Raw genomic sequence first — 12,579 nt, 5'->3', positions numbered from 1 at the left:
GAGGCCGGAGGGTCCAAGAAGGGAAGGACTCTCCTTCCGGACAGCTCCACCGCCGCCGACGAAAGTGAAGACGAGTGGTTGCCCAGGGCCAAGCCCCAGGGGAGATCGTAAGTATTCAGAAACCAAAGTAACCCACAGGATTCCTTTGTCGCATTGCTTTCCCTAATCGTTGAACATAATTACGCAGGCCGCCATGAGCCAATATCGAGGTATCATCGGACGGCTCCCTGGGTTCGTCGGACATGGATAGCGATCCAGTCCCGACTGCCACCTCCCCTCATCCTGCCGACGATGCCGAGGTGTTGTATCAAGAGGCACCGGATCGAGGGGAGACAGTCCCGGAGGTGCCTCAAGGCGACCTTCCGAATTCCCGGAGCAGAGGAGACGGGGCCCCTGAGAGCTCCGAGTTTGGCCCTTAGCCGAACACCGCGCCGGAACCTCCAGCGGTTCCGGGTTCGGGCAGGCTGTCTCCTTCTAAGAGGGGTGAGACGCCTGTGCCGGTGACCTCTGTCCATCCAGAGGCGCCGGACAATCTGTTGGAAGCGCTTCGCAGTGCTTCCATCGAGGAGGAGCACCGCACTATCATGAGTGCGGTGATCCAGAAGGTTCAGTCCACCAAGAGCGGATTGACTAAGGCATGTACTAGCCTTCTAACAGGCTTCGAGGTAAGTGTTTTAAAATGTAGTAGAAGTATTACCGCATAGACAGTATCCCCTGATGCTTTGTTTGGTGTTCGCAAAGAAAAGCCGAACAGAGGATCAAATAATATCGCAGGAGTCTAATATAAGTATGTCAATATGCCTATGCAGGCTTCTCTGCTGGCATCCGCCACACTAACTGCGGAGGTCGCCGTACAGAAGCAGGACCTTGATGGGTCCCAGAAAGAGCTCGGCCTTGTCAAGAGGCAGCTCGAGGAGAACGAGGGTAAGTAATACCCCGTCTATAGATATATGTATATATAAGAAAGGACGCGATTGCAAAATGACAGGATCATTGTATGTTTTGCCAGGGGCCACGACCGAGGTGGCGACCCTGAAGCAAGCGCTGACCAAGGCCAAAGAGACAGCGGCCAAGGAGCGCACCGAGCGAGAGAGGCATGAGGCTCGGGTGGGCGTGGTGCAGCAAGAGCTCCAGGCTCTCGAGACGAAGCACGAGGCGTTGGAGCTTGACTTGCAGACGCGAGAGTCTAAGCTTGCCGCGGCCCGTGAGAGCGCGAAGAGTGCCAAGGCCGAGGCCCAGAAAGCCTTTCAGGAGATCGACGGGATGAAGAAGATAGCGGCGGGTAAGGCTTTGTATATGCAAAGCAAGCATGTAAAAGTAAATTATCGATTACTTACCCGGATCCGGAGCTCTTCAGGAGCATTCGCAGATTTGCCCCACAGTGTGTCCAATGCCGCACAATTTTACCAGGCCGAGGACGGGAGCTCGACGGAGAAGCTGTTCTGGTCTCAGTACGCTGAGGCCGAACATCCGATGCCAATGAGCTACCAGCTGAAGCAGATGGTCGAGCTACATAAGGCGGCCGATCAGGCCATGAAGGGCTTCATAGTCTGGTTGTGGCCTGGCGATGCCCTTCCGAATAGCTTCTTCGGCCTGGTGAGGCGGCTTGTGGATGCCTGCCCACGGCTGGAGGTCGTCAAGCGATCCGTTTGCATTGAAGGTGCACGCCGGGCTTTCGCCCGTGTAAAAACGCAGTGGGTCAAGCTAGACGCCGTGAAGCTGATCAAGGAGGGGCCGCCGGAGGGCATGGAGCACCGCCACCCCGAGATGTACTATGAGGGTGTTCTGCCGGGCGCCCGTCTTATCACGGATGAGTGTTCACGAAATGTAATATTTGAACGAGAGTTGCTCGTTTTGTCCTGTATGTATGAAAACTTGTATCGTATTCTCTATGCAACGCTTGTGTGAATTTAAAATATTACCTTCTGTTTGGCTGTTTATCCAATCTGAGAGATGGCTAGTCCTCGGCTTCTACCCCCATGCCACGAGTGCTGGGGTGTTCGGGATAAACCTGAGCTCTCTTGTTCCCATGTTTGGGTCCTTCGAGGGAGGTGCTCAGCACAACGAACAAGGCAGCCAGACTAATAATGCTTTATCACTCTCACTTAGCCATAGAATTCTATAATTTTAAATTTCGGTGAAGCCCCTGGTATTCGGAAGGCCGAATTCGGGGCGCGATACACGCCCATAAGCCAGACGGAGCCGGCCCCTCGCCCTAAGCGGCATAAGTCTTTAGGGACTCAAAAAACCTCGCCGAACAGCGACCAGTCTCTCGCCTTATCATGACAGTCAGTTTTAGCTTTCTGTACTGAGGTGCTCAGCCGGTAGAACCGGGGCACAATCGCTGTAGTTCTCCTAGCGCTACCTTAGCCGATAGAGCGGAACGTAAGGTACCAAAACATAGGAGCCGGGCAAACCCAACATTTGACCAAAGACATGATTCGAAGCTGATGCATATAATGCTATAAGTTCGGGGTGCCGCACTTGTGAAAGTGTTCGGACTTTTCACACCATATTGTGGGTACGTAAGCCCCTGGTGCATTGGCCATACCAGAGTGTACGGTTGCAAGGCGTCATTAATGAACACACACACACACACACATATATATATAATGCAATAATAGTTGAAATGTCATGCATTGTATATTAAAAAATTGCATTAAAGCAGAGTGATACAGATAGTGCAATAAGCAAAAGAGTAGGACTATGTCCCTTCCAAGGGCGAGCTGAGGAATGATATGAAATCTGTAATCAACCTGGGAATTCCATTGTATAACGTAGTTGTCTGCCTCCTTGGTTGCTGTATCATGTGTTCGGCAATAGAGCTGCCGGACAGCGTTTCCAGAGATTAAAGTCCTGAAAGAAAAAGAAAAATAACCAAATGGGAAGCCCCTAGTGCGGTTTAGGCCGCATTTTGGGGCGTGCCGCAGCTGTGCCCCCCTCCCCACCTGTGCCCATGGTATTTTTAATGCGTAATTATGTACGCGCAGCATGAATAACACCGTTGGGCTGGGATTGGGGTGGCCGCCGTATTGCTACATGAGCTCAGATCGCGCCAGGCGGTCTGTTTGCCGATTGCCCTGAGCGCGCTTGAAGGTGTCTGGGCTTTGAAACGCCAAACTGGTAGATTGCCTTGAGAGGCTACTTTGCGCTTCTACTGCAAGGGCCGCGGTGTGCTCCTCTGTTCGGAGAGAGCGCTCTGTGTTTCCATTGACTGTAATAACTCCGTGAGGTCCTGGCATCTTGAGCTTGAGGTATGCATAATGTGGTACCGCACTGAATCTAGCAAATGCGGTTCGTCCGAGCAGCGCGTGATAACCACTGTGGAACGGGACTATATCGAAGATTAACTCTTCGCTTCGGAAGTTATCCGGGGATACGAAGACCACTTCCAGTGTAATTGAGCCTGTGAAGTGGGCCTCTACGCCTGGAATGACGCCCTTAAAGGTCGTTTTGTGGGTTTGATCCTTGAGGGGTCTATACCCATTTTGCGCACTGTGTCCTGATAAAGCAGGTTCAGGCTGCTGCCCCCGTCCATAAGGACTCGAGCGAGGTGAAATCCGTCGATGATTGGGTCTAGGAACAGTGCGGCGAATCCGCCATGATGGATACTAGTGGGGTGGTCCCTGCGATCGAAGGTGATCGGACAGGAGGACCAAGGGTTGAACTTTGGGGCGACTGGCTCCAATGCATATACGTCCCTGAGCGCACGCTTCTGCTCCCTCTTGGGGATGTGGGTTGCGTATATCATGTTCACCATCCGCACTTGCAGGGGAAAACTCTTCTGTCCTCTACTGTGCGGCTACCGGGGTTCTTCCTCGTCATCGCTATGCGGCCCCTTGCCCTTGTTTTCGGCAATTAACTTGCCGGCCTACTTGAACACCCAACAATCCCTGTTGGTGTGATTGGCTGGCTTGTCTGGGGTGCCGTGTATTTGACACGAGCGATCGAGTATGCGATCCAAGCTGGACGGACCCGGCGTACTTTGTTTAAATGGCTTTTTCTGCTGACCGGGTTTAGAGCCTTTGAATCCGGCGTTGACTGCCGTATCCTCAGTATTTTCGCTGTTAATGCGGCGCTTATGCTTGTTGCAACGTGACCTGCTATTGCCGTCCTTGGTATCTGAGGTACCATGGTTTTTTGATATGTTATTACTGCGAGCCAGCCAGCTGTCTTCTCCCGCACAAAAGCGGGTCATGAGCGTCGTGAGGGCTGCCATAGATTTCGGCTTTTCCTGACCAAGGTGCCGGGCTAGCCACTCGTCTCGGATGTTGTGCTTGAAAGCTGCTAAGGCCTCCGCATCTGGACAGTCAACGATTTGATTTTTCTATGTGAGGAATCGAGTCCAGAATTGCCTGGCCGACTCTTCTAGCTGCTGAATTATGTGGCTTAGATCATCGGCGTCTGGTGGTCGCACATACACACCGCAAAAAGAAGAAGAATACATCGAATAGATCTCCACAAGAGAGGGGGAGAACTTTGTATTGAGATCCAAAAAGAGAGAAGAAGCCATCTAGCTACTAACTATGGACCCGAAGGTCTGAGGTAAACTACTCACACTTCATCGGAGGGGCTATGATGATGTAGAAGCCCTCCGTGATGACGGCCCTCTTCGGCAGAGCTCCGGAACAGGCCCCAAGATGGGATCTCGTGGATACAGAAAGTTGCGGCGGTGGAATTAGGTTTTTGGCTCCTGTCCTGATCGTTTGGGGGTACGTAGGTATATATAGGAGGAAGGAGTACGCCGATGGAGCAACAAGGGGCCCACGAGGCAGGGGGCGCAACCCCACCCTCGTGACTGCCTCTTTGACTCCTTGGAGTAGGGTCCAAGTCTCCCGGATCACGTTTGGTGAGAAAATCACGTTCCCGAAGGTTTTATTCCGTTTGACATTATGTTTCTCCGAAATACTGAAATAGGCAAAAAAACAGCAATTCTGGGCTGGGCCTCCGGTTAATAGGTTAGTCCCAAAAATAATATAAAAGTGCAAAATAAAGCCCAATATGGTCCAAAATAGTAGATAATATAACATGGAGCAATCAAAATTATAGATACGTTGGAGACGTATCAGGCATCCCCAAGCTTAATTCCTGCTCGTCCTTGAGTAGGTAAATGAACAAAAGAGAATTTTTGATGCGGAGTGCTACTTGGCATAATTTCAATGCAAATCTTCTTAATTGTGGTATGAATATTCAGATTAGGAAGATTCAAGACAAAAGTTCATATTGACATAAAGAATAATAATACTTCAAGCAAACCAACAAAGCAATTATGTTTTCTTAAAGTAGCATGGCCAAAGAAAGTTCATCCCTACAAAATCATATAGTTTAGTCATACTTCATTTTCGTCACACAAGAATGCTCTCATCATGCACAACCCCGATGACAAGCCAAGCAATTGTTTCATACCTTAATAATTTCAAACTCATAAACTTTCACGCAATACATGAGCGTGAGTCATGGATATAGCACCATGGGTGGAATAGAATATAATGGTGGGGGTTATGTGGAGAAGACAAAAAAGGAGAAAGTCTCATGTAACATCCCAAATTTTCAATTTGGAATGTTATACACTAGATCATCATTGCATATCATATTTTGTTGCATTCTGGTTGATCCTAGAAATTCTACGCAACTCAAGGAACCTTGGAGAGAGTTGGGGATTTCGTTATTTTCATATTTGAGTTTTCTCAAATTTTGAAAATAGGATCATTTGATTTTATTTATTTTATCTTCAATTATTTCTATTACGAAAATATGAGAGAGGGAATAAAATGGCTTTCCCAAAATAAAGAAATATTGAGGATTTAATAAAATATCAAATAAGATTTTATTTGGTTTTATTAGCTATTTTATTTGTATTAGGGAAAAATGCATGTATTTCAAAATTGCATTTAGGCCCCAAGTAAATGTTCATCCTGTGCGGCTTGATTTTAGAAGCCGGGGAAAATTTATTTCCGGATTTTTGGAGTCCATTTAGTATTCCTTTTGTTTTTTTCTGAGCGTAATTATCTAAAAAACGAACCAACATAACCGGGCCGTGTCCGACTAGGACACTTGGCCCGGCTGGCCTTTAAAGCCGCGAGGGCCTGAGCCGCAGCCAGCCGCCCCAGCCCCCGAAACCCTAGCCGCCGCCGCCCCTAGCCCGCGCAGCCGCCGCCCTAGCGTGCCGCGCCGCCCCGCCGCCCGCGTTGCCGCGTCACCGCCGTTGCCTCGCCGCGCCGCCGCCGCTGGATCCTCCGCCACGGAGGTAGATCTCGCCGCCGGTTTTTTTTAAAACCGTTCGGTTTTTCTGTCGGTTTTGTTTTAGTTTCGGTTTGTTTAAATAGATCGGTTTTTCCGGTTTATTTAATTAGCGAACGTTCGCCCGTTCATACGTTTTAATGAACGTTTGTCGTTTTTCCTTTTTCTCGGATTAAATCCGCGATTTTTCTGATCGCGATTCTTGATCTGATTTTCGTTTTAGTCTAACTTTTCGTTCGTTTATCGGAATCAAGCGATTCAAGCACCTGGAGTTTCGTCTCGAAACCCTCGTTCCGTTTAACCAATTCAAACAAGTTTTTGCCACTGTCAAAATTGCCCTAGATCCAGAATAGTAAATGAAGCATGTTTCTTTTGCCGTTTGTCTTTTGTTGCTTCGTTCGATTTGATTCTTTTTGCCAACCGGAGTTCTTAAGTTGAACTTTCTGGTTAGATCTCTTATTTGAGTTTTACTTGTGCATTAGTTGAGTACTTATTGTATGCTTGTTTGTTTGCGATAGAGTACCCGGAGTGCGCCGCTTGCTACTTCGAATCGCTAGGTTTCCCGGATCATCAGCAAGGCAAGTAACACTTTGATCATGTTTTCCCACTACCCAGTTTTATTGCATTAGATCAATCCTCACACATGGCATGATTAGGATCTAATTAAATTGTGGGTTGGGAAGTAGTTGAGGTAGTACCCATTACCTATTTATTATCAAACCTTTGGGAGTTACTTCTACGTTTGCTTATTATGCCATGCTATGCTAGTAGACGTGGATTGGGTGAGTGTATCCATGACAGATGTGAGATTGTTAATTAATGGTTTATTTAAGGTGGCAACTTAAATACACATCTGGGTGGATTGAGGCACCTGGGTATTCCAGCGATTGCCTGTTTTCTTTTGGATCACCACCCAGGCTCAAAGGGATCATGAGATTATTCATGCTAGAAACTTCCGTGTGCAGCCACAAGCTATTATGGGCTCTAGCATATTTGATTAAGTTGTGCAAACTCTTAAAGTGGTAGACTAGCAGATGTAGGGGAAAGTAGGTGTAACGGTCTACCCGATCGTAAGGTGCTAGCGCTTCTGAAAGACTATGTCTCGGTCATCCGTTTCTCAAACACCATGTAGTGCGAGAAACCAAACGGAGGCGATCGAGTCTTGTGGGGAAAAGTGCGCAAACCTCTGCAGAGTGTATAAACTAATCATGATTAGCCGTGTCCCCGGCTAAAGACCTAGATCACTACTCACTCTCTTCTCTTTCTGACTTCTCATCTTTTCTACTCTTTTAGGATGGCGGATGCAAGGAACAAGTTCACGCAACCGGATGAAGATACACCCTTTGGACGTCACTTGAAGGAAGTCACTAGATACCTGAACATAGGAGTACCAAGCTTCACCGGAACCTAGAACGCCACTTTACCTGAAGAAGAGCGCTGGATGATTCAAGTTCAAGTTCCAGGAAGGACGTTCATGCCGGTCACTGAGCCCATAGAGTTTTCTTTTGATGCACCAACTTGGAGTCTAGGAAAGAGCATGGCAGCTCACATCACCATGGGACGCATTGGAGAAGTTTACCACAATGATCTCAAGGATACTATCTACCAGATTTGTGGGTGCCGAGATGAGCACTGGGAGATGATCAGCACCAGAAAGTATAGATCAGTTGCAGCTTTTATCCAGGAGTTAAACCAGCACATTCGACGTCAGGAGAACCAGATGTGTGCCGACATGATAGATCTGAAGAAGGCGAGGACAAGAATCAAGGAACTGGAGGAAGAACTCAAGGCTACACGTGAATATTATGAAGAGGAAATTGAAGTATTAGTGGGGAAGAATGACGATCTGATCAAGAAGATTGGAATATTCATGGGAGGCCCTACACCAGTAGAAGAAGAAGAAGAACCCAAGGAGATTCGCCTGGAAGACTACATCATCATCGACGACACCGACTCGGATCCATATGATAGCGATGATGACTATGTTGATGAAGCTGGAGCAGATATCATGGAGTCTGCAACCGAAGAATATTTCTAGTAGACCACCAAATCAGTAGTAGTAGTCCACCATGTAAATATAGTAGTCCGAGCACTTTTGCGATAGTTAGATCGATTGTATGCCCTTGTATGATTGATTGAATGAAGTGAATTGTTTGCTTTTGCCTCATGTGCATATGGGTAGTGTTTTCCCTTTAGAGCCCCTCTATTCTTAAATCTCATCTTTTCTAAACCCTCATATGCCTCCGAGACGTGACCCCGGATTTACCTTCCCACCGGAGCTCACTCGGTTGATCCAGCAGCAGAACACATTGATGCAGTTGCTAGTCCAGAATCAGAATCAGGGGAACAACAACAACCCACCACCACCACCACCACATGTTGATCACTTAGCCCGTTTTCTTAGGCTGAATCCGCCGGTGTTTTCCAGTAGTACCGAGCCGATAGTAGCAGATGATTGGCTCCGCAAGACAGCCAGGGAGTTGACCATGGCGGGATGCACGGATGCGGAAAAGGTGAAGTTTGCCGCACATCAGCTTGAAGGACCCGCATCATCATGGTGGGAGAATTTCACAGCCACTTTCCTTGTCGACACTGTCACGTGGGACCAGTTTCAGCAGGCTTTTCGAACTGCCCATGTTTTAGCAGGAGCTATGGCCATGAAGAAGCGAGAGTTTCGCAACTTGTGCCAAGGAGGATGGACAGTTGGCCAGTATGTGGAGGACTTTAGTAAATTAGCACGGTATGCCCCAGATGACGTTGCTATGGATGCAGCTAAGCAGGAGAAGTTTTTGGAAGGACTGAATGATGAGTTGAGCATGCAGTTGATGGTAGCAACCTTCATCAATTACCAGGAGTTGGTAGATCGTGCTCTCATGATTGAAGGGAAGCAGCAGCAGCTTGAGAATCGCAAGCGGAAGTATGGACAAGGGAAGCACAATTTAGGAGCTCAGCAGAAGCCACGTTTTACCCCTAGACCGGGAGGACATTTTCAGCATACCCATGGAGGAGGTAGCTCGCACAATCATAATGGCACCAAAAATGGTAATGGGAATGGAGGAAGCAACGGCCAGAACCACACCAACCCATCGACCCCAGCCAAGAGAGACCTGAGCCAAGTCACTTGTTTTAAGTGCCAGAAGACCGGACATTATGCCAATGAATGTCCTGAATCACAGAATGGTAATGGCAATGGAAGCTCTTGGAAGAAGCCGAACCCTTTCAACAGGGGACAGGTGAACCACGTTAACGTGGAGGAGGTTGAAGAGCAGCCAGATGAAGTAATCGGTAAGTTTTTGGTTAAGTCATTTACCGCACTCGTTCTTTTTGATACTGGTGCATCGCATTCATACATATCAAGGGGATTTGTGGATAAGTATAACCTGCCCACCAAAGTTCTTAGAACACCTATGTTAGTAAGCTCACCAGGAGCGGAGTATATGGCTAGCCAAGGATGTTTTCAAGTGCCATTAAGTATAGGTAGGCATGTGTTTCCTCGGATTTGATAATATTGGAATCACAAGGTTTGGATGTAATTCTGGGTATGGATTGGTTGTCGATGTATGGAGGAAACATCGATTGCGCCAGTAAGTCGATCTTGCTTACCACCCCAGAAGGAAGAAGGATCAAGTATGTATCCCGGCATGTGCCGAAGAGGACTCAAGTAAATTGCTTAACAGGAGTTGTGCAGGAGGAAGTACCAGTGGTGAAAGATTTCCCTGATGTATTTCCAGAAGAGTTGCCAGGCATGCCACCGGATAGAGATATTGAGTTTTTGATTGAGATTTTGCTAGGCACAGGGCCAATATCAAAGAGACCATATAGGATGCCCGCAAAAGATTTGGTGGAGATTAGGAAGTAGATTAAGGAGTTACTGGATAAAGGATATATTCACCCAAGTTCTTCACCTTGGGGATCGCCAGTACTTTTAGTGGAGAAGAAAGATGGATCGTTAAGGATGGTTGTTGATTATTGAGGATTAAATGAAGTAACCATCAAGAACAAATACCCACTACCGATGATCAATGATCTATTTGATCGATTGCAAGGAGCTAAGGTATTTTCCAAAATCGATCTGCGATTTGGATACCATCAGTTGAAGATTCGAGAACATGATATACCTATGATGGCTTTTACCACCAGGTATGGGTTGTACGAGTATACCGTTATGTCGTTTGGTCTGACTAACACACCTGCATATTTTATGAACATGATGAATAAAGTGTTTATGGAGTTCTTGGATAAGTTCATTGTAGTGTTCATTGATGATATCCTGGTTTACTCGAAAAATGAAGAGGGGCATAAGGAGCATTTGCGTTTGGTACTCGGAAAGCTCAGAGAACATCAATTATATGCCAAATTTAGCAAATGTGAGTTTTGGTTGAAAGAAGTTGGATTTCTCGGACACGTTACATCCGGAGAAGGTATAGCAGTAGATCCCACTAAAGTTGATATTGTGACCAATTGGGAAGCACCAACAACAGTTGGAGAGATTTGGAGTTTTCTTGGACTCGCAGGATACTACCGGAGGTTTATTGAGAATTTCTCAAAGATTGCGAAGCCTATGACGGAGTTGTTGAAGAAGGATACCAAGTTCAAATGGACTGAGGAATGTGAGGCTAGTTTCCAGGAGTTGAAGAAACGTTTGGTTACCTCACCAGTGTTGATTTTACCAGATCAGACCAAGGATTATGAGGTGTATTGTGACGCTTCACGTCGAGGACATGGAGCAGTGCTGATGCAGGAAGGAAGAGTTGTTGCATATGCCTCACGACAGCTTAAGCCACATGAGTTGAATTATGCTACGCATGATTTGGAGTTAACAGCCGTAGTGCATGCATTGAAGACTTGGAGACATTTTCTGATTGGAAACCATTGTGAGGTGTACACGGATCACAAGAGTTTGAAGTATATTTTCACACAGAAGGAGTTGAACCTCAGACAAAGGAGATGGTTGGAGCTCATCAAGGATTATGATATGAAATTGCATTATCACCCCGGAAAGGCTAACGTAGTAGCTGATGCGTTGAGCCGTAAGAGCCATGTCAACACCCTAATGACGGGAGATTTACCAAGGGATTTAGCCGAAAATCTTTGTGACCTATGTTTGGAGATAGTCCCAAGAGGCTATGTAGCAGCTTTGGAGATTCAGTCTACTTTGATGGATAAGACCGGAGAAGCTCAAAAGACTGACAAGGAGATTGCTTCTATTAAGGAGAAAATGAGCAAAGGAAAAGCTAAGGGATTTCGTGAGGATGAGCACGATACCTTATGGTTTGAAGACCGTGTCTATGTACCAAATGATTCGGAGATCAGGAAGTTAATTTTACAAGAGGCCCATGATTCATCGTATTCGATTCAACCAGGAAATACCAAGATGTATTTGGATTTGAAGGATATTTTCTGGTGGACCAGAATGAAGAAGGATATTGCGGAGTATGTAGCAGTTTGTGATGTATGTCAGAGAGTAAAGGCAGAGCATCAGAAGCCAGCCGGATTGCTACAGCCATTGCCGATACCCGAATGGAAGTGGGATAAGCTAGGCATGGATTTTATTACAGGATTGCCCAGAACACGTTCAGGCTATGACTCGATATGGGTTGTAGTCGATTGTTTGACAAAGGTAGCTCATTTCATTCCAGTGAAGACTACCTATACCAGTGCAAGGTTGGCAAACATATACATGACTAGAATCGTTTGTTTGTATGGAGTTCCAAGGAGCATAGTATCAGATAGAGGAACCCAGTTTACCTCAAAGTTCTGGAATCAGTTGCATGAAACTTTGGGTACCAGACTGGAGTTTAGCACAGCTTTCCACCCACAGACAGATGGACAGACCGAGAGAGTCAATCAGATTTTGAAGGATATGCTAAGAGCTTGTGCGCTAGATTACGGATCCAGTTGGGACGAGAATTTGCCGTATGCAGAATTCTCTTACAACAACAGCTATCAAACCAGTTTGAAGATGGCCCCTTTCGAAGCCTTGTACGGAAGGAGGTGCAGGACCCCATTATCTTGGGATGAAGTTGGAGACCGCCAGTTGTTTGGACCGGATCTGATAAAGGAGTCTGAACAGAAAGTGAAATTGATTCGCGATAGGCTCAAGGTAGCTTAATCCAGGCAGAAGAGTTATGCAGATTCTAAATGCAAGGAGATAGTTTACGAAGTCAGAGACCGAGTTTATCTTCGAGTATCACCACTTCGAGGAGTTAAGCGCTTTGGAGTTAAGGGAAAGTTAGCGCCACGTTTTGTAGGCCCATACAAAGTTTTGGAGCGTATGGGAGAAGTAGCCTATAAGTTGGAATTGCCCGAAGGATTGTTAGGAGTTCACGACGTGTTCCA

Source organism: Triticum aestivum, chromosome 7A (assembly GCF_018294505.1).
Source record: "Triticum aestivum cultivar Chinese Spring chromosome 7A, IWGSC CS RefSeq v2.1, whole genome shotgun sequence".
Classification (NCBI taxonomy): Eukaryota; Viridiplantae; Streptophyta; class Magnoliopsida; order Poales; family Poaceae; genus Triticum; species Triticum aestivum.
This window is presented reverse-complemented; position numbering follows the sequence as displayed.